We start from the raw sequence: 21106 nt of genomic DNA on the forward strand, positions 1-21106 counted from the left end.
GGCAATAACATTAACTTACACATTGCATTATTAAAAATCATATGAACTTACCTCGTATGCGAAAATGACCATTTTTACCATTTTTTCCACAACTGATATTTTCTGATTTTAGGTCGAATTTTGATTTTTCCTTGATCTATCATTTCAAATATAGCCTAATTAGGACTCACATTATTCAAATTAACCCAAAATCATATTTTGGAAAAATTACAATTTTGCCCCTAAACTTTGTCAAAATTACATTTTTGCCCCTAGGCTCGTAAATTAAACTTCATCTTATTTCCTTATGTTGTATAACATGCTGATCATTTTTCCCTTCTATAGAAACCTCTAATTCGCACTCTAAAATATACTTATGAACATTAGGTATTTTTACCGATTATGTCGTTTTACTCATTTTCACGTAAAATCGTCTAGTAAAAGTTGTTTAACACAATTTCAAGCTTCATAATCTACCATAAAACATCAAAATAAACACATTTCACCTATGGGTATTTTTCCAAATATAAACCCTAGGTTAAATTATTGCTAGAATAAACTTAACCAAGTTACTAGGATTTCAAAAATGTAAAGAACTTTAAAAACGGGGCTAGGGAGCACTTACAATCGAGCTTGGGAGTTTGAAAAAACCTTAACCATGGATTTTGGTGGTAGAAATGGTTGAATGAAGAAGATGATAGCTAATTTGGCTTATTTCCCTTTTTTAATTCTTTTAATTATTAGTTTACCAAAATACCCCTTAACTTAAAAATATTTTATTACACCAATTTCATGTCTATTTTTGTCCAGAAATTAATCAATGGTCTAATTACCATTTAAGAACCCTCAATTTAAAATTTCATAACAATTGGACACCTCTAGTATGTAGAACTCAACTTTTACACTTTTTACGATTTAGTCTTTTTGACTAAATTAAGTGCCCGAATGTCAAAATTTTCAAACAAAATTTTCATGAAATTATTATGTGAAATCTTAGGCCATAAAAATATAATAAATAAAATAAAATTTTTATCGTCAAATTTGTTGTCCCGAAACCACAGTTCCGACTAGGCCCAAAATTAGGGTGTTACATACAGGCTGGGATTTTACTCAAGGTTTTTATTTTAAAGAAGGGTTTTCAATGAAAATAAGGTTTTCAAAAAATACTTCAATGTGACACGCCAGATTCGGCCATAACATCTAAGCCGGGTTTGAGAAGTTACATTTAGTGGTATCAGAGCCAAGTTCAAAACTCGGGCTATGAAATGGGCTTTGTTTTTGGGCTTTAAAAATTGTTTACAAATGATATTGAGGTGGTTTTGAAAGATCCTATTGTGTGGCACACCGGGTCTCCAACGTCGAGCCAAGTAAGTTCTCTTACTACTGAATTATGTTGAACTGTTATACTGCAATATGTCTTAATCTATCAATTGTTTATGTTCAATAGGATTTCCTTAGATATCAAATTGTATTAAAACACTTGAATCTGAATTTCACACTTATTTTCTGTGTTTGAGAATGTTTGCGATAGGTGGATGTTCTGGATATATATTAAAATTATTAAGATCAGAGTGCGCAGTGATAGTGTAGTGGGTTAGTTGATACAAGACTACCCTGTTATTTAGAAATTTCGAGGATGAATTTTTTTTTTTTGAAGGGTGAATTGTAACACCCTGAATTTTAGACCTAGAAGTAATGGGCCTTAAGTTTGGGATCAGTTAAAAGGCAGCTTAAATAACTTAAATGTGTTTAAATATTTTATAATTGCATGTTTAGTTTAATTGTTAAGTGATTTAGGAAGGGTTGGTAGTGTGGAAAAAGTCCTGGGTTCAATCCAGGGCTTTAGTAAAATTGGGTGGAAGCCTTATTAATAAGGCCTGGTAAAATCTGACACAAGGAAACGCTTGGTCTAGTGGCAGAAGGCGTTGGTAGCAAGCAGGAAGTCTAGGGTTCAAGTCCTGGCCTTGGTGAAAATTTTTATTATGCATATGATTAGTAGGGAAGCTAGCGTTTAGGCCTTATAAATATGTTTGGTGGAAATCTGGCACAAGAGCGCCTAGGGGGGCAGTGGCGGGAAGCATGCTATGAATCTGAGAGGTTGCAGGTTCGAATCTCAGGCCTGACAAAGTTTTAAATTTTTATTCTTTAAGGAAACTGAGACTTAGGCATATAAGCCTTATAGTGAATTGTGATCGAATGGTAGCACAAGATAGGTGGCAGTGCAGTGGCCAGCAGCGTGTTGGGAAGTTGAAGGGTTAGAGTTCGAGTGGTTTCATGCCCAAAAGTGAATTCAATTTTGCTGTGCAATGCAAGGAAGGATTGTCATTCAGTGGAAGCAATTTGAATGCAATTGTTGGCTAAAATCAAGGTTACGGTGGAGATAAGGATAAGGATTAAGTGTGGATATGATGGTGATAAAATTGGAGAAATTAAAGGGAATTTAACTTGACGAGTTTAAGTTGATTGTGGAGTGTAGGTTTGTATTTTTTTTTGGTTTATATACGTGTGTCGTATGGGCAAGTAAGGGCATTTGTTGTTTTTGTGTGCTCCAGTCACATATTCTTGGGGGAAATTTCTTCCAACCTCTTGACTCTTTTGTTTTGTAAATACCTGAGTAATCTCAAGCCCTTCATCTCCTCTTTTCTTTAAGCCAAGCTCTTGATCTTTTCTTCCCAATCTTAATTGAATCAACCTCTTCCCTCTTTAACTTAGTCGGTTGCTTCCTTGTTCATTTAAAAGTCGATTCATACACTTTGGGGGTTGATTTCTTGTTGGCAAGCGATGTCACGATTAGTAAGTGAATTAGATCTTCTTCGGCTTTTGTTAAATATTTCTAAGTTCTTTCATTTCTACACTCTTAAAATTTAATTTTTCATTATCCTTTCCAATGCCATTACTTTGGTTAACCTATGGTTTCTCTATTTATTTCTCTTTCTCCCTCTTATTCAAGAGTGTGATCACTGGCTAAGTAGTAGTTGATGGAAAAAGGGGGTTCTAGCAGAGAGGTTGGGATAGAGGCTCCCAAGTTTAAGCAACGTAAGGTGTGAGCCGTTAGGGACTTTTCGCCTGGATGCGAAAGGGGGACTACATCATATTTCGAGTTACGTAGGAAGATCGCAGTCGATCAATCTAGTCAAGGCAAGTATAGGTTGTTCTTCTGTAAGTAGTGGATTTATTTTGAATTAATAGGATGTGACTAATGGAGTATAATGTTGAATATCGGTTCGGGCGATTATGAATGCTTAGTACTCCAGGTGATAAGGTGTGTACTTCTACCCTGTGATAGCTGATATAAAGCCAAAGGTGTGTACATACACTGCACACACATTAGATCGGCAAATCCCGAAATGCCGAAAAGCTGAAATGCTGAAAAGCCGAAAGTTTGGCTACGATAGTCTTGGAAGTGTGCGAACACTCGTAAGGGGGAAATTGATACGTTGACTGAAGTCCCACAAGCGATCTCATGGATCTGGGCCGTACTTAGGCAATCGGGCCGAAATGGGCTAAATGGGCTCTACGAGCCATGGGCCCAAAATATGCGAATTTGTTGATTTGGTAATAAGTAATGAACTAGTCATGTTGGTTACATGGCTTGGAATTGATTCGGGCTAGATGGGCCATATGAATGTGGCTTTCGCCTAATGAGTTATATGAATGAGATTGGGCCTAGTGGGCTATATGCATGTATGTAGACTTGTTTGGGCTTTGTAAGGGTTTTGGACCTAGTATCTGATAACTGCTTAAATAGACATAAAACTTAATTAATTAATTAATCGTGACTGTGGACAAGTCATAGGGTTAAAGTGTGGCAATGGGTATAATCATGTCTAGGATTCGATCTAGGGAGAGCTTCGTACTTAAGCGGTCTTGATGACACACCTCCTCTTTGCTGGAATCCTACCTGGCGCATAGTACCTGTTCACTTTAGCCAACGGGGACTTGTTAATAGGCCGAGATAGGTAATAAACCCATAATAAAGATAAATTATCGAAATGCCCTTAAGGGCTAAAATGACAAAATACCCCTGTGTGTTAAATGTAAGATTTATGGATGTTACATGTATACCTGCTGCATTCATATGATATTCTGTTTAGGTTGCATATGGGCTAAAATAACAAAATACCCCATGTGTTTACTACCATGCATACTGACTTGAAAATTTTACGTGTAGGGACACACGGTTGGTTCACACGACCATAGGGCAGACCTTGTATCACACAGGCCTAGACACAAGCCCGTGTGTCTACCCATGTGGACAATATAAGGCTATTTACCAAGCCTATTTGCCACCCTTACTTACACAACCTACATAATAACAACTATAATCTAGATAAGACTATCCCATGCAACCACACCAGCCAATATAAACAACATTCCATTTGTACACTTTACTTATCCATGCAACTAACATCTTGTATACAAATCAAATGGATATTAGCCATCATTCAAGGCTTAATAAAAAATGAAGGGTTTCCAACCAAAGCCAACACATTTGGCTAGTTCTCAATGACACAAAAATAGTAAAGTCTAATATCTATACATGCCATATTCAAAAATATAAATCAAACTATATCGAATGCTTTGATTGATAGTGTGATCGATATCTCTGACTTCCTTTGGTCCTTAAGCTAGATAGGCGGCACTATAAGAAAATGAAAAAGGAAAGGGAATAAGCATAAATCTTAGTAAGTTGCACATAAATAAATATATAACATAACTTCTCCATTCATCAACAAGTATCATAATACACAAATGGCATAAGCAAAACTTACTCATCAATATTCAATACACCTCATATAGCATATATGGAGCTCACATTTCATACATACCATATAGGTACCTGTACCACTCACAACATGGTTATACTTCACTGGTTAACTTTAAATTATACTTTCACCGTTGAACCATTTGGAACTTTATTGGATATTCGTTTAACCTCAAACATAGGGTCAGGTACAGATGCCATGTCCCAGACATGGTCTTACACAAGTTCTAGTATACCTGTGCCAATGCCATGTCCCAGACATGGTCTTACACTGACATATCTGGTAGTCGATGCATGTCCCCGACATGTCTTACATTGCCTTACGTCTCGAGGCTGAAGCATGTCCCAGAAATGTCTTACACTAGCACTCATCTCAATGCCAATGCCATGTCCCAGACATGGTCTTACATTGGCTCTCATAATGTGGCCTATGCATGTCCCAGGCATGTCTTACACTAGCTCACCCAAGTGACCCAAACATCATGGCATGAATATCCTATTTATTTCCTAATGTTCAATCGGGAATTCTACTATCTCTATTGTCATCATACTTTCACAATTCCAAAATCAAGCAATTCATGCTATATTAATTAATATACAATTCAACACATACATAAGCAATGTAGTTGTATTATTTACATACAACATACCTCGGATTACAAAATGTAGCGACTAGTCGATTTAGTCGATTTGTTTGGCTTTCTCCCGATCTAAGTTCGGATTTGATATTTCTTGATATATAATATAAAAATGCACTTATTTAGTCACTTTTTCAATCTAGGCACTCTACAATTCATAATTGAGCAAAATGACCTATTTGCCCCTAGACTTTTGCAAAATGACCATTTTACCCCGAAGCTCGAAAATCAATTTTTATCAAATTTCTTCAAAACTTAAGCTTAGCCGAACCTCTTTTTACTCTTATAGTAACTCCAAATTCTCACTATTTCACATATTTAACAAATGTTTTACAACTTATGCAAAATGGTCCTTTTAGGTGTTTTCATGCTAACACCTTTCACAAAAGTGGTTTATAAGACACCCAAGACTCATTTTCTTCCATAAAAGCTCAAAAAACATTACCTATCCTTTCATGGAAAAACTCTAAACTCTTATTCGTTTTGTAAAATAGTACCCTCATTTGAAAGCTTATGCTTCAAGGGTATCAAAAATGCAAAAATCATCAACAAAGGGTATGGAAATCACTTACTTCTAGAGATGATAAGTTGCAAAAATTTTTAAGCTTTCAAACCCCATTCCATCACTGATTTTTGGTGGAGAAAGAATATAAAAATAGGATGATATCATCTTCCCTTTATTTACTCTTATTTTAGTCAAAATAAGCCACCTAACCTACTAAATTTTGAAAATTTGACCACATTTGTCTCCTATGGCCAGCCATGCCTCCCTAAAGGGTCTAATTGCCTTTTAAAGACCCCCAATTTAAGCTCTCTAGCTATTAGACATTTTTAGCTATCAAATTAGGACTTTTGCACTTTATGCGACTTACTCCTTTTACGCAATCACCAAATTTTTCATGCACTCTTAAAAACATGCTATAATATCAAAATAATAATAATAAAATAATTTCTCTGACTTCGATTTTGTGGACCCGAGACCACTATTCTGACTAGGCCCTAAATCGGGTTATTACATTTCTCCCCCTTAGGGATTTTTGTCCCCGAAAATCTTACTGCGAATAAATTTGGGTACTAATCTGTTATAGTCTCCTCGGGTTCCCATGTGGCTTCCTCGACTCCGTGTCTATGCCATAACAAATTCACGAGTGCAATAATCTAATTTCTCAACTGTTTGACTTATCGAGCTAAAATCTTGACCAGCTCTTCACCATAAGTCATGTCTGGAAGAATCTCAACCTCTGTTGGCGCAATCACATGCGAAGGGTCTGATCTATATCGGCGTAGCATGGACACATGAAATACGTCGTGAATCTTTTCCAACTCTGGTGGCAAAGCAAATCGATACGCAATCATTCCTACTCTCTCAATAACCTCATAAGGTCCTATGAAACGAGGACTCAAATTTCCTCTTCTACCAAATTTGAGGATTTTCCTTCATGGGGATACTTTCAAAAGTACCTTATCCCCGAGTTGAAACTCAACTTCCTTTCGTTTCAAATCCGCGTAGGATTTCTGTCTATCCGAGGCGGCCTTCAAGCAGTCACAAATCACTTTAACTTTCTCTTCAGCCTCTTTGATTAAATCAACCCTGTGAATCTGACTCTCTTGGAGCTCAGTCCAATATAAGGGCGTCCGACACTTTTGTCCATACAAAGCCTCATAATGCGCCATTTTTAGACTTTTCTGATAACTATAGTTATAGGCGAATTCAACCAATGGCAAGTACCTTTCCCAACTACCTTGAAACTTGAGAGACAACACTGTAACATGTCTTCTAAAATCTGAATCACTCTTTCCGACTGGCCGTCAGTTTACAGGTGAAATGTCATGCTAAAACTCAACTTTGTTGCCAAAGCCTCTTGTAACTTTTTCCAAAACCTCGAGGTAAATCTTGGGTCCCTATCTGAAACAATCGACAAGGGTACCCTGTGTAGTCTAACAATCTCAAAAATGTATAATTTAACCAATCTCTCAAGGGAGAAGTCCGTACGCACTGGTATAAAATGTGTCGACTTTGTTAGCCTATCAACAACAACCCAAACAACATCTTTTTTCTTCGGGGTCACCGACAAACCCGTCACAAAATCCATAGTGATCCGATCACACTTCCACTCTGGAATTGTTATAGGATGAAGTAGACCCGAAGGTACTTGGTGTTCAGCCTTTATTTGCCGACACACAAGACACTTGGAAACAAACTCTGAAATATCTCTTTTTATCCTCGACCACCAATACATTTTCTTCAAGTCATTATACATTTTTACACTGCCTGAGTGAACGGACAAACAACCACTATGGGCTTCACACAGAATCTTTTGATTAAGCTCATTGCCCTTGGGTACACAAACTCTATTTTTGAACATTAAACATCCATCAACACCAACACGAAACTCAGATTTATATTTTGTTTCACACTGAGTCATCTTAGCTTGCAACTCATTATCATCTTTCTAAGCTTCACGGATCTTTTGTCAAAATGTCGGTCTAGCTCTCAACTCTGCTAAGACAGAACCATCGTTGGACATAGCCAACTGAGTATCCGTGGCTCTTAAAGCGAACAGTGACTTTCTACTCAAAGTATAAGCGACTACATTCGCCTTTCTCAGATGGTAGTCGATAATCAACTCATAATCCTTTATTAGCTCTAACCATCATCGTTGCCGCAAATTTAACTCCTTTTAAGTCATCAAGTACTTAAGACTCTTGTGATCGGTGAATACTCGACATTTCTCTCTATACAAGTAGTGCCTCCAAATCTTCAATGCGAACAAGATGGCGGCCAACTCTAGATCGTGCGTCGGGTAATTTTTCTCATGTGGCTTTAGCTGTCTTGAGGCATAGGCTATAACCTTGCCTTCTTGCATAAGCACACACCCTAAACCATTCAATGAGATGTCGCTATATATCATAAACTCTTTGCCCAACTCCGGTTGTACTAACTCTTTTGGCACTTTTCTGTCCATTCAAACTGGACATCTTTTTGTTGCAGCCTTGTCATCGAAGTAACTGTCATGGAGAATTCGTTTACAAACCATCTATAGTACCTGGCCAAACCCAAAAAGCTTTAAATCTCTGTCACATTCTTTGGCGGTTTCCATTCAATAATAGTTGAGATTTTTCTTGGGTTAACTCTAATTCCGTCACTCGACACAATGTATCCTAGAAACCCAACTTCCTTAAGCCAGAATTCGCTCTTATTAAACTTGGCGTACAATTGCTTGTCTCTCAAGGTCTGTAATACAATCCTCAAATGTTTCGCGTGCTCACTCTCATCACGTGAGTAAATAGTATGTCATCGATAAAGACCACCGTGAACTTATCCAAATACAGTTAAAAACTGTAGTTTATCTAATCTATAAACGTCGCCGAGGCATTAGTCAAATCAAAGGGCATGACAAGGAACTCATAATGCCCGTATCTTGTCCGAAACAAAGTCTTCGGTACATCTTGTTCTTTCACCCTTAACTGGTAGTATCCTTACCTTAAGTCAATCTGGGAAAATATAGTGGCTCCTTTTAACTGATCAAACAAGTCATCGATCCTTGGCAAAGGATGCTTGTTCTTCACTGTTACCTTATTGAGCTATCTATAGTCAATGCACAATCTCATCGACCTATCTTTCTTTTTCACAAAGAACACCGGAACACCCCACAGGGAAAAGCTCAATCTCATAAAGCCCTTGTCAGTTAACTCTTGTAGTTGAGCTTTCAACTCCTTTAACTCCGTAGGAGCCATCCTATACAGAGCAATTGAGATGGGTGCCGTGCCTGGTACCAACTCGATTCCAAGCTCTACTTCCTTCACTGGAGTTAGTCTGAGTAATTCTTCCGAAAACGTATCTATAAACTCACAAACCACTGGTACCAATTCAATCTTCAACTCAGACACTTGAGTATTCAACACCAAAGCTAGGTAAGCTTCATATCCTTTTCTCAAATATTTCTCAGCAGTCAAAGACGATACTATTACAGGCGAATTATTCGACTCATCTGGTCCAACCCGAAGAATAATTTTGTCTTCACATTTCAACTCAATAACTTTACTCCTACAGTCTACTACAATATTATGAGAAGTCAACCAATCCATCCCAAGGATTACATCAAATTCTTTAAACGGTAATAACATCAAGTTAGCCTGAAAACATGATCTCTAATTGTCAAAGGACAATTTTTAGATACTTGGTCCACTAGCACATGTCTGCCTAAAGGGTTTGACACTTTTACCACAAACTTAGTGGACTCTACAATCATGCTCATACGAGGTATCACTTCCATACAAACATAAGAGTGGGTAGAGCCCGGGTCAATTAAAGCAACAATATATATTTCATGGATAGAAAGGGTACTCGTGATCACGTCGGGAGATTCTACTGCTTCACAGGCACGAATAGAGAAAGTCATTGCAGGCGCTCTGCCCTCGGACCTCATTGTAGCATCTCTTGGTGCACCTTTGCTACCAACCCCGCTTCTAGAGTTCGTTTGTGGTCTACCCCTCAATGGAGCACTACTTGCCTTTGTTTCTTGCTTTTTCTCTCTCTCTTCTATTTCAAGACAGTCTCAGATGAAATGTTCTAATGATCCACACTTAAAACAACCCCTTTCATTCCCCTGGCACTCACTGAAGTGACGCCTACCACATTGGGAACATTGTGGCCTATTCGGCCGGGCACTACCGACACTCACGATAAAAGTGGTCTGGGCTCTAGAAGTTGTGTTATGCCGGTTCTTGTTTCTATTCAAAAACCCCCACTGAAGCATTTGATCAAATAGAAAATTCCTTCGATCTCTTAGATGAGGATTGAGGTGCCTTCCTTATCTGTCTCTTCTTTGAATCTCGCGACTCAATAGCCGCTTTCCTCCTCTCTTTCACCAGCTCTTCTGCCTTGAATGCTCTCTCAACGAGCACTACAAATTCTCTTAGCTCTAGGATGCCAACAAATACTTAGATATCTTCATTAAGACCATCCTCGAACCTCTTACACATAAAGGCTTCTGAGGAAACGCACTCCCTCGCGTATTTGCTGAGTTTCACAAACTCTCGTTCATACTCCATCACTCTCCTACTACCTTGCTTTAACTCTAAAAATTCCTTCCACTTTTGGTCTATAAACCTCTGGCTAATATACTTTTTCTGAAATTCTTCTTAGAAGAATTCCTAAGTGATCCTCTCTCTCGGTACAACGAACATGAGAGTATTCCACCACTGATAAGCTGAATCCCGTAGGAGTGACACTGCACATTTCACGCACTCTTCAAGTGTGTACGACAATTCATCAAACACCCTAATGGTATTCTTTAACCAAAACTCTGCTTTCTCTGGGTCGTCATCTAAGTTTGTTCAGAATTCCTTGGCCCCTTGCTTCCTAATCTTGTCTATCGGAGGCTTCTCCCTCCTAGTCAAGTCCGCGCCTTGAGGAACTACCGGGGTATACTGAGGAATTGGAGGGGGTGGGAGAGGTGGAGTGTTCGGATTCGCACGAACAAACTCCATGTACAAGCATCCATCATTCGGAGATAGGCTTCTCTAGCCCCTCCACCTTGGCCCATAGTCAGGGGCTCACTCTTAACTGGCGCGGTCCTTTTAGCTCTATCAATATATAGTTATGGCATGTATAGCTAGACTCGTACTCTTGCTAGGTTAGTCCTAGAACTAACTAAACCATAGCTCTGATACCACTAAATGTAACGCCTCAAACCCGTAATCCACGCTGAGGCAGAATACGAGGCATTATCTAACTCGATCTCATGCACACAAATGTTCCCCAAGTCACCAAGACTTGAACCAATTTAGAACTTTTCAATTTCTACTTTAAACTTCCTATTATGGGCATACAAGCCCTAAATTGACCTTTGAAAATTATTTGGGATCAGTCTGAGTCCTTAAACCATCTATAGAAAAATTGACTTTGAAATAGGGCACACGTCCGTATGGAACGGCAACACGCCCGTGTGGGCATTTCAACACGCCCGTGTCCTCTACCCATGTGGAATTAATTTGAAATGCACCTACAGGGGATTTCACACGGCCTGGCACATTCCTATGTCCCTGGCCAGTGTCCTTCACAAGGCCATGACATGCCCGTGTCCTAGCCCGTGTGCAAAAACATGGACATTCTGTTTCTAACATCAGCATCCCCAAAATGTCACATGGCCAAGGCATACACCCGTGTGCTAGGTCGTGTCCTTCACACGACTGAGACACATAACCGTGTCCCTACCTCTGTGTTTACTACCATGCATATTGACTTGAAAATTTTATATGCAGGGGACACACGGTCGATCCACATGCCCATAGGGTAGACCGTGTATCACACACGGCCTAGACACACGCCCTTGTGTCTACTCGTGTGGACAATATAAGGCTATTTACCAAGCCTATTTGCCACCCTTACTTACACAACCTGCATAATAACAACTATAATCAAGATAAGACTATCCCATGCAACCACAACAACTAATATAAACAACATTCCATTTGTACACTTTACTCATCCATGCAACTAATATCTTGTATACAAATCAAATGGATATTAGGCATCATTCAAGGCTTAATAATAAATGAAGGGTTTCCAACCCAAGCCAACACATTTGGTCAGTTCTCAATGGCACAAAAATAGTAAAGTCTAACATCTATACATGCCATATTCAAAAATATAAATCAAACTATACTGAATGCTTCGATTGATAGTGTGATCGATATCTCTAACTTTCTTTGGTCATTGAGCTAGATAGGCGGAACTATAAGAAAATGAAAAAGGAAAGGGAGTAAGCATAAAGCTTAGTAAGTTGCACATAAATAAATATACAACATAACTTCTCCATTCATCAACAAGAATCATAATACACAAATGGCATAAGCAAAAGTTACTCATCAATATTCAATACACCTCATATAGCATATATGGAACATTTCATACATACCATATAGGTACTTGTACCACTCATAACACGGTTATACTTCCCTTGTTAACTTTAAATCATAATTTCGTGGTTGAACCATTTGGAACATTATCAGATATTCGTTTAACCTCAAACATGGGGTTAGGTATCGATACCATGTCCCAGACATGGTCTTACACAAGTTCTAGCATATCTGTACCGATGCCATGTCCCAGACATGGTCTTACACTGGCATATATCGTAGCCGATGCATGTCCCCGACTTATCTTACACTGGCTTATGTCTCGAGGCCACAGCATGTCCTAGACATGTCTTACACTAGCACTCCTCTCAATGCCAATTCCATGTCTTAGACGTAGTCTTACACTAAATCTCGTAATGTGGCTGATGCATGTCCCAGACATGTCTTACAGTAGCTCACCCAAGTGACCCAAATGTCATGGCATGAATATCCTATTTATTTCCTAAGGTTCAATCGAGAATTCTACAATCTCTATTGTCATCATACTTTTTCAATTCCAAAATCAAGCAATTCAAGCTATATTAATTCAAATACAATTCAACGCATACATAAGCAATGTAGTTGTATTATTTACATACAACTTACCTCGGATTACAAAATGTGACGACTAGTAGATTTAGTTGATTTGCTTGCCTTTCCCTCGGTCTAGGTTCGGATTCGATATTTCTTGATCTATAATAGAAAAATGCACTTATTTAGTCACTTTATCAATCTAGGCACTCTACAATTCATAATTGGGCAAAATGACCAATTTGCCCCTAGACTTTTGCAAAATGAACATTTAACCCCTAAGCTTGAAAATTGATTTTTATCGTATTTTTTCACATCTTAAGCTTAGCTGAATCCCTTTTTTCTCTTATAGTAACTCCAGATTCTCACTCTTTCACATACTTAACATCTATTTTACAAATTATGCAAAATGGTCTTTTTAGGTGTTTTCGTGCTAACACCTTTCACAAAAATTGTTTATAAGACACCAAAGACTCATTTTCTTCCTTAAAAGCTCAACAAACATTACCTATCCTTTCATGGTAATGCCGTAAACTCTTATTCGTTTTGCAAAATAGTACCCTCATTTGAAAGCTTATGCTTTAAGGGTCTCAAAAATGTAAAAATCATCAACAAAGGGTATGGAAATCACTTACTTCTAGAGATGATAAGTTGCAGAAATTTTTAAACTTTCAAACCCCATCCCATCACTAATTTTCAGTGGAGAAAGAATATAAAAATAGGGTGATATCATATTCCCTTAGTTTACTCTTATTTTAGTCAAAATAAGCCACCTAACCTACTAAATTTTGAAAATTTGACCACATTTGTCTCCTATGGTTGGCCATGTCTCCCTAAAGGGTCTAATTGCCCTTTAAAGACCCTTAATTTAAGCTCTCTAGCTACTAGACATTTTTAGCTATCAAATTAGGACTTTTGCACTTTATGCGACTTACTTCTTTTACGCAATTAAGCTCACAATTGCTAAAATTACTTCACCAAATTTTTCATGCACTCTTCAAAACATGCTATAATATCAAAACAATAATAAAATAATTTCTTTGACTTTGGATTTGTGGTCTAGAAGCCACTATTCTAACTAGGCCCTAAATCGAGTTGTTACAATTCACATACATATATATACTTATATATATAAGCTATAGCCGAAACATCAAAACCAACCATAACTAAAATCACCAACCATTTTCAATGTATATAACACATATAAACTTGACTTAAGTTTATATACTCACATAACATATTAGCCATTGTCACATGGCTTAATATATACACAATCTTCAATGTAACACCCCAAACCCGATCTAGACGTTATGGTCGAATCTATTATGTGACATTGGAGTGTTTTTCCAAAACACAAATTGACAAAAATCTGTTTTTCATAAAAACTTTTTTAGATTCTAAATAAAAGGGTAGGATGACAAGTTCCTTATGAAAACTCAAGTTATTTAAGCAAAATATTAATTATACTAGTTTCTCCAATTTTAAAATAGAGTTTGTTGCTGAAGCTTTTAAAAGGTATGGCGTAAGCGTAATGATTTCAAAAAAACATTGGTTTGTGCTTTCTTGAAAAAACGAGTCCTATTACTAACAGGTAAAATTAAAGTAATTAAATCCCCAATTTAAAATAAACTTTAAAAGGCCTTATTACATAACGAAAACCCAATATCAAATAAAATCTAAATTATAGTATTTTAAAAAAATTAACTACGTTGAGTGGACACCTTCGAGTCCTCCGTTGCGTCGATCCATCTAAGCCTGGGGATTTCCTGCACAGATAACAGATGGGTTAGTTTACGAAAACTTAGTTTGTGAAATCCTAAAATAACAAACAATTAGAGTAAATGCAATCCGGGCCTAGGCTCGTTAGTTTCGGTTAGGGCCTTAGCCTATTTTTCAGTAACAGTATCAGTCTTGGCCTGAGCCCATTTCAGTAACAGAGGCAGTCTTGGCCTTAGTCCATTTCAGTACAACATACAAACAAAGAATAATACCCAATCCAATCGCTACACACCATCTCCATACCAGCCCTACACACCACGTGGGGATAAAATCGACCCACCCAACCTTACACACCAAGTCGTACCGACTTCGATACTAAAACAATATTTACAGCAGAGCTGCCAGTATTAGGCTTATAGCCTTTAAGTACACTTCTTCCAAAATCATATATCCCACCCCATATAATGCAACATAATATCATACGTGTATACAGAAATGCCATGCTCAAAAATAGTCATACAAAATATAGGAGTATATTGGTCATTTCATCAGTATAGGGTCTAAATATACTTACCACCCCAACAGTAGGTCCACAATCGTCTTAAACGACCCGTCCAACCTTAATAGTCAAACAGTGATAATGGGTTTAGCCCATATTGCGAGCCCATGTGGGCCCTTACTCTCACATGGCCCACTTAGCCCAAAAATGGCCTTAGCAGTGTAGTTTACACAACCTGGCCTACAATCTACCACACTTTGTGCGATTTATCCGTATGGGACCCACGGGCCCATTGGGCCCACACGACCCAGTTCAGCCCAAATTGGCCCAATACCGTTTCGGCCCATAAAATTGATCAAGGCCATTTCATCAACCACACGGCCTCATTTCACTACTCAGCCTGCCACACGGGCGGCCACATGCCAGTGTGGTGTCGACAACCCACTTTTCGACTTTTCGGCTTTTTGCCGATCTATGCTAATAGCAATGTGATTACACACACCTGTTATGGAGTTTTAATCGAACCACTTCTGAATCTAAAACTTATGATCAACCACAACCGCTCATTAGTCTAAATCCATCGTTAAACCAAACCAATATATCGAAGAGGATTCGATAAATTCACTGACACTTACCAATCCAATAATCGTAGAATCCCACTGACTTTAACCCCCACGTACTGCTCCAAAACTTTGCCCTCCACGAGAAACATTGGATCGATTGGTAAATATTTAAAATCCTATATGGAATACATTGTACTTAAATCACTTACCCTAAAAATGGATAGACCACTTGCAAAGAGAAGGGTAATCGGCCCAAGCTTCCACTATAGGATCCATGCTCCTAGCATGATTTGGCAAAACACAGTCGTTAGAGGAAGAACCTATATTCGGCTCCCAAAGAGAAAGAGAAGGAAAGTTGAAACTTGCTTAGCACAACCAACCGAAGTTAGGCTAGGCGAGCAATAATAAAGTGATAAAACATACCCTTGCCACTAGATCTAGTGAACTTTAGCAATAGTAAATCAAGAAGATTCAATACGATAAGAAGAACAAGATTTGAGAGGGGAGCCCACAAAGAAAGTAACAATGAGGACGAACAAGGAAGAATTTGGCTTCAGAGAAAAGGAGAAGAAAAAAGAAGATGCTCAATCGGCCAAAGAAGAAGAAGAAGGAGAGTTAGGATACCACTTGCATATCGACCAAAGAAAAACAAGAGACCGAGAGGTTTTAGAAGTATCGACTAAAGCCAAAAAGAAATAAAGTTTCCAAAACACGAACTATAGAAATCGGAATTGACCTAAAGCTAGCTAACACAAATCGACATCCCAAGCCTATAGCCGAATTTTTTGACCAAAAGGACTCCACAAATTTGACCAGCCTTCAACGTACTAAACACCTCCCCACTCTCTACACAAATGAACACTCAAAGGGAGTCTAGAGTCCCCATTTGACACAACATCTTCTCATCCCTCAACTCCCTACAATCACCTCCGCAAAATTCTCCACCAATCACTCATCCGATCAAACTCCTATCTAGATACCCAAATTTACTCCTAGAATCTCGGCTACATGCTCCCACATCCCCTCAAACACACCAACCGCCCAAGCTTCAGAGTTTCAGTGATATACAACCACCTACACGACATAGTAGCAAAAAGTCATCCCTTGCGTGCAGTAGGACTCAAACTCAAGTCCCTTAGCATATGCAACATGCCACTTACCACCAGGCTAGCAGGCTCTTTATGCCATGCTACCCTCACAATAATTTAAGAGCCTACTAGCTGATGATAAAGGTTTATTCAAATAGATGACAAAGGTTTATTCAAATAGAAGAAAAATTTTTGCTCAAGCCAAGGCTTGAACCCATAACTTCCTAGACATTCCCAAAGCACCAAACCACTAAGGCAAACATACATCCACATTACAAACACACAAAAATAAATTTAACAGGGGTTTTTGAGATTTGGGGCATTACAATTCTACCTCATTGTAGAAAATTTCAGCCTTGAAATTTACAGTCGAAAAAAGGTGAGGGTACTATTGTTGCATCGTCTCCTTGGGTTCCCACGTAGCCTACTCGAGCGTGGTTCCACCAAAGAACTTTCACTAATGGGATTGATTTCTTTCTTAAGACTTTCACCTCGCGATCTAAAATCTAAATTGGTTCTTCCTTGAAAGTCGATCCGGTTTAATTTCAATCTCCTCAAGCGGCACAACATGTGAAAGATCGAATGGTAGCGTCTCAGCATAGAGACGTGGAACACATCGTGAATCAGCTCTGATTCTGGAGGTAGCTCTAACTAGTAGGCAATTGATCTTACTCGTCTTAGTATGCGATAAGGCCCAATAAATCTTGGGCTCAACTTGGCCTTACGCCCAAATCTCAGCAACTTCTTCCATGGCGAGGCCTTTAGAAAGAGGAAATATCCCACAGAATACTCAATTTCCTTACACCTCAAATCCGTATAAGACTTCTGTCTGTCTGATGCTGCCTTCAATCGATCCCAAATTTATCTAACTTTATCCTTGGTATTAGATACTAGTTCAGGACCCAGAGCACGCCGCTCACCCAACTCAGTCCAACATGATAGAGTACGACACCTACGACCATATAGTGCTTCGTAAGGTGCTATCTATATGCTACACTGGTAGCTATTATTGTAAGAAAACTCTGTTAACGGAAATTAATCCTCCCAACTACCCTAGAATTCAATTACACAACTCCATAACATGTCCTCCAATATTTGAATCACCCTCTCCAACTGGCCATTTGTCTGAGGATAGAACGCAGTACTGAAGTCCAATCGTGCACCCAGAGCTTCATGTAATTTCTTCTAGAACCAAGTCGTGAAGCGAAGATCTCTGTCAGATATTATAGAAACTGGTACCCCACGCAATCTCACTACCTCAGATACATAGAGCTTAGCCAGTTTCTGCAATGAATAATTTGTGCGAACCAGTATGAAATGGGCAGTTTGGTCAATCGATCCACAATGACCCACACAGAATCTTCCTTAGAAAGTGTTAGGGGTAGCCCACTCACAAAGCCTATAGTTACTCTTTTCCACTTCTACATCAGAATTTTAACTGGCTGAAACAACCCAGAAGGTAACTGATGTTCTGCTTTAACCTGTTGGCAGGGTTAAACATTTCCCCACAAAGTTGGTAATCTAATGCTTAAGACCCAACCACCATTATACCTCACGAAGATCTTTGTACATCTTATTTCCACCTGGGTGCAAAGCATAGGGGCTACTATGCACCTCTCGCAATAAAGTCTATCTCAGATCAGTATCCTTATGTACGCAAATTCTGCCTCGGAAATAGAGTACCCCTCATCGTTCAGCCCAAAATCCACAGTATAACCATTTTCGATCTAATGGAACCGAAGACCCAAAGACTCATCTTCTAACTATTTACTCTTAATCTACTCAATCCACACTAGTTTAACTTGGAGCTTAGCCAATAAACTACCATCCTCTAATAAGCTAAGACGAGCAAACATTGCTCTCAGTTCAGTCATAGCCTTACGGCTTAATGCATTAGCCACCACATTGGCCTTACCAAGATGGTATTCAATCAAATAGTCATATTCCTTAAGCAGCTTGATCCATCTATGCTGCCTAAGATTTAACTCCTTCTGAATGAGGAGATACTTAAGGCTCTTGTGATTTGTGTAAATGATACACTTTTCACCGTACAAATAATGCCTCTAAATTTTTAATGCGAATAACACTGTGGCCAACTCCAAGTCGTGTGTTAGGTAATTCACCTTATGATTCTTAAGCTGGTGTGACGCATATGCCGCCACCTTACCCTCTTGCATCAACACACAACCCAAATCAGCGTGTGATCCATCGCTATAAACAGTAAATTCTTTTCCAGACTCTGGCTGAATCAAAACAGGGGCCTTAGTAAAAAAAATTTTAAGCTTTTCAAAGCTCTCTTACTGCTCATCAGTCCAGTTAAAAAGGCACGTCCTTTCATAGTAACTTAGTTAAGGGTGCGGCAATTAGTGAGAATCTCTATACAAATCTTGAATAATACCCAGCCAGTTGTAGAAAACTCTGAATTTCTAATACAGTCTTAGGCTACTTCCAATCCAGGACAGCCTAAATTTTCCAAGGATCAACCCTAATCCCCTCAGCAGATACCACATGACCAGGAAACGTTACCCCTCTTATCCAAAATTCACACTTGCTGAACTTGGCGTACAGTTGTTTCTCACTCAAGATTTACAGAACCACCCACAGATGTTCATCATGTTCATCTTTGGTCCTTGAATACACCAGTATGTCATCGGTAAATACTAAAACAAACCGGTCCAGATAGGGTTGAAACACTCTGTTCATCAAATCCATAAAAGCTGCCGGTGTATTTGTCAGTCCAAAAGGCATTACCAGGAACTCGTAATGACCATAACGAGTCTCGAATACCATCTTGTGTACATCGTCCTCTTTAACTCTTAGTTGATGATACCCCAGCTGAAGATCTATTTTAGAGAACACTGACGCCCCTCACAATTGATCGAACATATCATCAATCCTTGGCAGAAGGTATTTGTTCTTAATGGTCAGCTTATTTAATTACCTATAATTGATGCACATACACATGGATCCATCCTTCTTTTTCACAAACAACATTGGTGCTCCCCACGGAGACACGCTAGGTCGGATAAACCCACGTTCCAGTAACTCTTGTATCTGGGCCTTAAGCTCCACAAGCTCCTTCGGTGCCATTCTGTAAGGCGCGATGGACACTGAAGCTGTACTAAAAAAGAGCTCAATCCCAAACTCCACTTCACGATCTAGAGGTAACCCTAGTAGCTCTTCAAGAAAGACGTCCGGAAAATCCTTGACCGTGCTAATATCCTTTACCAAAGAGTCCCCAACATCTGAAACACTGATGTAAGCCGAGAACACCTCACAACCCTTGCGAAACAATTTCTTGGCCCTTAGTGCAGAAATTATGTTAGTGGTACAATCCAACCTTACCTGATGTTTAACTAGCCAATCCACGCCTAGTATTAAGTCAAATTCCCTGAAAGACAGCTCCATGTGATCGGACAGAAAAATAACTCCTCGAATCTCCAAGGGAACATCTCTAAACAACTTATTTACCCGAACAATAATTCCACTTGGAGTATTCTCAACCAAAATCCCTAATTTCTCAGTAACAGTGCAAGCAACATAAGAATTGGCAGATTCTATATCTATTAATGCAGTATAAGGTACTTTATGGATAAAAAACGTACCCGTTATGACATTTGCAGCATCCCCATCCTCTCAGCGATGTACAGCATAAACTAGTGCTGGCTGCCTCACGTTAGTATAACCAGCACCTCTGCCCGGTGCTCTGTGACCACGGCCTAAACCATTACCACTCGAGCCTGACCACGGCCTCTCGATGGCTGCTAAACACCTCTCTACAGTTGGCTCGTACCCATACTAGTAGCTTGAATCTGACCGGGCCTCTACGGACAATCCTTAACCCGATGCTCCAATGATCCACACCTCAAACATGCACCCAACTTCCTCCAACACTCTCCCTGATGGCATTTTCCACAACCAGCACAGAATTGCGATCCAGCAGTAGCAACAGCAAGGGCCCTAACTCTAATTGGTCCATTAGTTCTAGGCTTTTTCTTAAACCTCTAAATAGAATTTGAGGGCTCAGCATCCTTCTTACCTCTGCCTTTCTCTCTGTTCTAGCACCCAGCACGCGTCACATCCTCGGCGATTTTTTCCTTGTCAACTAGTGCTGTGAAATCCCGCTCCCTCTGAGGAGCTGTCAAAACTCTTAGACCATCCCCGAGGCCATCCTCAAATTGAACTTTCGTATTTTGTTGCCACTATCTCACTTGCATAGCGACTCAATCATAAAAATTTGGCCTCATATTCAGCCACTGTCCTATCTTCCTGAGTTAAGTTCATAAATTCCCTTCTACGGGCATCCACATACTTGGCAACCACATATTTAGCTTGGAAAGTAGTCTTTAAAACTCCTGTGTCAAACAATAGGCTTGAGTGCCCTTTTGACAGAAGACACCACCGGTAAGCTTCGTCTCTCA

Source organism: Gossypium arboreum, chromosome 2, assembly GCF_025698485.1.
Source record: "Gossypium arboreum isolate Shixiya-1 chromosome 2, ASM2569848v2, whole genome shotgun sequence".
NCBI classification, from domain to species: Eukaryota; Viridiplantae; Streptophyta; class Magnoliopsida; order Malvales; family Malvaceae; genus Gossypium; species Gossypium arboreum.